The sequence below is a fragment of the Suncus etruscus genome, chromosome 10 (assembly GCF_024139225.1).
Source record: "Suncus etruscus isolate mSunEtr1 chromosome 10, mSunEtr1.pri.cur, whole genome shotgun sequence".
In the NCBI taxonomy this organism is placed as follows: domain Eukaryota; kingdom Metazoa; phylum Chordata; class Mammalia; order Eulipotyphla; family Soricidae; genus Suncus; species Suncus etruscus.
Genome location: NC_064857.1, coordinates 46,070,750 through 46,076,104, shown reverse-complemented (window position 1 = coordinate 46,076,104; position 5,355 = coordinate 46,070,750). Strand labels below are relative to the sequence as shown.

General features: G+C 33.6%; 1 pseudogene; it reads right to left on the bottom strand.

Moving 5' to 3' along the window:
• Positions 1-3,010: 3,010 nt before the first annotated feature.
• LOC126020156 (transcription factor BTF3 homolog 4-like) lies at positions 3,011-3,530 on the bottom strand (annotated as a pseudogene).
• Positions 3,531-5,355: the final 1,825 nt, after the last annotated feature.

Here is a 5,355-nt window from a genome sequence, read left to right as displayed (position 1 = left end):
AAGTTTTTGAAACTTATTAATATATTAATTATAGGTTAATTTAGCTCCTAAAATGCTTTTATTGTTGCTGGAGAGGTAGCATGGAGGTAAGGCATTTGCCTTTCATGCAGAAGGACAGCAGTTTGAATCCCCACATCCCATATGCAACATTCCCATCACCAATATACCCAATCTCCCTCCCCTCCTGTCATCTGTACTCCAGACAGACATTCTACTTCTCTTACTCATTAACATTGTCACCATAGTTGTCAGTGTAGTTATTTCTCTAACTGCATTCACCACTACAAAGCCCTGCTCCAAGAAATAATAGAAGACACATGGAAATGGAAACTCATATCTTGCTCATGGATTGGCAGGATTAGCATCATTAAAATGGCAATACTCCCCAAAGCATTGTACAGATTTAATGCAATCCGTCTAAAGACACCCACGGCATTCTTTAAAGAAGTGGATCAAACAATTATGAAGTTCATCTGGAACAATAAACACCCTCGAATAGCTAAAGCACTCCTAGGGAAAAGGAAAATGGGAGGCATTACTTTCCCCAACTTTAAACTGTACTACAAAGCAATAGTTATCAAAACAGCATGGTATGGAATAAAGACAGACCCTCAGATCAGTGGAATAGGCTTGAGTTCTCAGAGAATGTTCCCCAGACATACAAGCACCTAATTTTTGACAAAGGAGCAAGAAATCCTAAGTGGAGCAGGGAAAACCTCTTCAACAAATGGTGCTGGCAGAACTGGTTAGCCACTTGCAAAAAAGCAAACATAAATCCCCAGTTAACACCATGTACGAAGGTAAAATCCAAATGGATTAAGCTAATTATTTATCTTAATTAAATCAGTCTTAAGAGCTCAGACCCACCCTATTGAGATCAGACCGCTAACAACAGCTTAATAATAAGAAATATACAAAAATATTAATTCAATAATTGATATCTATTACTTATACATGTGGCGGGAGTTGTCTGAGGCAATGTTTACTTTGCTTATTTATTTACTCTGTAGACTTTCAAAATATGCTCTTTTCTTAACTAGCCTCAGATATATGTACAATAAAAGATTCTATTAATTAAAATGCAGTTAGCACTTCAATAAAACATCTGACAAAGTCTGCAGAAGAGCCAATGTAGTGCCCCACTCAGGTTAGGCTTATACTGTTACTTATTTATTTCTTATTCTTTTTCATTTTTCTTAATTGGTCATCTAATACTCTGAAATATCTAAATTGGGACAAAGGTTCCTAAAAGCTGAATCCTCAGTGAGACCTATTCCAACTTCAATTAACCAAAGATAGAATAAAATTCTGCCTTCATAAACATATGAGTGGGTGTTACATGATGTTTAAAGAACACACCGAAGGATAAACAGTGATAAGAGATTTCATAACACGTGAAATCCATCTTGCTATATGCTTCCTTTAATATTTTTTCTCTCCTCAACATAAACAAAGCATTACTTCATACTCCAGTGAGATAAAACCTGTGACTGTAGATTAAACTTTCTGAATATTTAAATTAAGATCATTATACATTTGTGAAATTCATCTTATTTTTTATGTAGTGTGTAGAGAAGATTTTTTTTATTTGCTCTTAGCTAGTTGTTCTAGGTACCTGCTGTGATCTCTTCCTGTATATTTTAAAACAAGGAAAACTGGGGCCAAAGCAGTGGCTCAAGCAGTAAGGTGTCTCTGTCTTGAGCATGCTAACCTAGGATGGACCTTAGTTCGATCCCCCGGCTCCCATATTGTCCCCTAGCCAGGAGAAATTTATGAAAAACCAAATCCTAAAGCTATAGTTATTCAAAGACCATTTCTGTAAAACCTTCACTCTTGCATGCTTTCTCATTAAAGGATATGATGTTTTACCTTCATAGAAAAATAATGTTCGGGGCCGGGCGGTGGCGCTGGAGGTAAGGTGCCTGCCTTACCTGCGCTAGCCTAGGAGACGGACCGCGGTTCGATCCCCCGGCGTCCCATATGGTCCCCCAAGCCAGGAGCGACTTCTGAGCGCATAGCCAGGAGTAACCCCTGAGCGTTACCGGGTGTGGCCCAAAAACCAAAAAAAAAAAAAAATAATGTTCATAACTATAAAAGTAAGGCAATTACTATTTATGAAATGCTTCCTACTTGCTAAGCATTTCCTAAGTGATTTTTTGCTTCATGCATTTTTCATTTACTCCTCATCATAGATCAATAATGTTGTTTCTTTCATTAGTCCCACTTTACAGATGAGTGGATCTATTTTTTCAAGTTTCTTCTGCATATAATTGGAGAGGAAAAAAGCACGCATTCTTATAAGTATTTGCATTTAATTTATTTTAAGATACTTCTATTTTAATACTGAATCTCTAGCCATTTTTAGTAAAATAAAAAAATATATAAAAGTCCCACTAATTTAGTCATATTAGCCTCATTCTGCCTTTGTCTGCTAAAAATGGTTAATCATTATTACATTTAAATAAAGGTATTATTCTCACAAAAAGCCATATTGTCTAGTATTTTTCTTTATTGTTGACATTTTAATAATTAGCTAATTTTACCTTTTCTGTCAATTTTATTTGCTATGACAGTGATTGATATATAAATATTATCTTTTTTTTTACTAAGTTTGATTTACTAAAACCAATTTTACTGCATTTATTGCTATCTAGTGACTTAATGCTAATTTATATTAATATTCTCTAAGTACCATCTTATAACATTTTTGACATAGTTTTTTTTTTAATGTACAGATTTGTTTCATGTGGTCTGGAGAGAAAGAAAAAATAAATTGAATTGTTTTTCAAATTTTCCACTGTTTACATACTTACCCACACACATACATATACATGCATACACCAAAAATACTCCCCCAAACCACATAGAATGTAAACACAATCAAACTGCACTAGTAGTTTATATTTTGATTAAAAGAATAGATCTGGGAGTAAATGCAAAATGCAAAAATCAAATTTCTTAAAATGCTGAAAATAACTTTATTAAAATACAAAATATTTATATTACTGAACTAGTAATGGTTGTTGTTCTCTGTCTCTATAAAACTTTTTAACCACATAACTGATTTGTTAAATCTAGTCCATGCCAGCTTCCAAAAACCAGAAAAGATTTTAGTTTTCTTCTTCAATGACTCATCAAAATTTTCTACAAGAGTTGGACTATCAACTTCATCGGTGTCTTCTCATTTTGGGGACTTGTTTAGATATTGTTTGGATAATTTCCTAAGACTTGTTAAACTATCAGCAACCAAGCTGACTTATATCCCAGAAGGAATTTGACTTCTGTCTGACCAGTAATTGCAAAGGTGCTAGTAGAAAGGGACTTTAGGATTATTGAAATAAATTCTATCATCTTTAACCATGTTTACCTCTTCAATATCAGCTATATTATCCACAGCCAACATTTTAAAAAAAATCTGAATATTTTTTATCATCAGCTGTAGCTGTTCTATGTATCACCTTCTTTCTGTACCTCTATCTTGCCCCTCTCCAGACCTGAGACTGAAGTTTAGCTAACATTTCTAGATTCATTCTGTTGATAAATCTAAGCAGAAAGAGTCCTCCAACAATAGCACCCAAGGATAGAAAAGTGGCTACCACAGGCTAGACAGAGACCATGATGGCAGTGGCCTTTGGTCAAAACTTTTACAGGATTGTGTAAATCATGTAGATTTTTTTAATTTTTATTGTGGTCAAAGTGAATTACAAATCTTTCACAATAATATTTAAGGCACATAGTGATAATGAATGAGGGTCATTCCCACCACCAGTGTTGTCCTCCCTCCACTTCTGTTCCCAGTATGCATCCCACTTCTCCCACCTTTATCCCCCATAATGCTAGTGCAACTGTTCCCCCGTTGTACAGCTTGTTGTAGATTGGGTATCGATTCTGTTGTCATTGAATTTGGATTTGGTATTCAAGTCTGATCATTTTTTATTTCCACCAAATAAACATATGAGTGTCTGGTCTTGGTACTATCCATTTTTCTCCCTCCAATTATGAGGCTGAACAAGGTGATGTACCAAAATAATGTGGCTCTATTGGAGATATAAGAAAAGATATGGGAGGAGTTCGTCTAGGTGGTGTAAATATCCATTGGGAAGAAGAAAGGGAAAAAAGAAGAAAAATGTCACAAAACAAAACAAGACAAGACAAAAAAAAAGTAAAGGAGTAACAACAAAAGTACAAAAAATATAAAAAAAGAATAAACCGAAAACCAAATATGGAATTATGTGAGAAAGTGGTTCAATAAGAAATTAATCCCCTAATAGAATAATATCTGAGGTAATTTTATTTGTTAAATTTTATTAAATATTTCTAGGTCAATTTTAATCTTTTTTTTTTGTTTTAGAAAGACTCTTTCTGTGGAAAGAACAAATGGCTCAAATTTGTTCATCTACAGTGCATTTTCTGTGACAGAATTAACTTGAAACAGATTCTCCATAATGTTCTCTTCAGCCTTTATAAAATTACTGTCTATAGCTCTATGTTTAGTGATTTTCCTTGGAAAAAAAAATGTTCCAACTTTTTTGAAAGTGTATGTGACTACATCTTTTTTCCACTTTATCTCTCCTTGAAAGCTTTGGCCAGGTTTTTAAACTTTTGGAATTTGAATTTCTAAACAATTTTTAAAAAGGAATTGGAGCTCAATTTTATTATGATATTACTTTTTGAATAACAACCTCTTTCTTTGACTTCTCTCTGGCTTTGTGTTTGCATATTTTAAAGCTGGTTTATTGATGTGAGATAATATCTAAATGTCACATTTGATTTGCATTTGCATTTTACTGATAACAGCGATGAACATGATGTCATGTGTCTTCTTTGGAGAAATGACTGTTTATCTCTTTCCCTGAACAATTCTAATCCTAAAAATCTACTACAAGAATACAGAATTTTTATTATAGAATGTTTATTCAAACCTATATTCATTGCAGTACTATGTACAATAGCCAAGATTTCAAGAACAAACAACCCCAGTGTCCAACAGCAGATGAAGTGATTAAGAAGTGTGCTACTTAGCTCTAGAAATGATGAAATCTTGATTCTTTTAAAATTTACAAGTTGAAGAGGGTCATGCTAAGATAAATAAGCCAGAAGTAGTAACAAATATTAGATGATCTTGGAATTATATAGATAAGTTAAGCAAGGAGCTAGACAATAGTCAATGAAAATAAACGTTTTTGCTCTGATAAAAGACTGATACTACTAAAGATCAGGAGTGAAAGGGATGAGTCATAGATTATGATGGAAGTTTATTGTCCTTTTTATGGGTAGTTATGGTGTAACACTACTGTGAGTGTAAAGAATACAAATATAAACAATTAAAAACTAACAGTATTGGGGCTGGAGTGG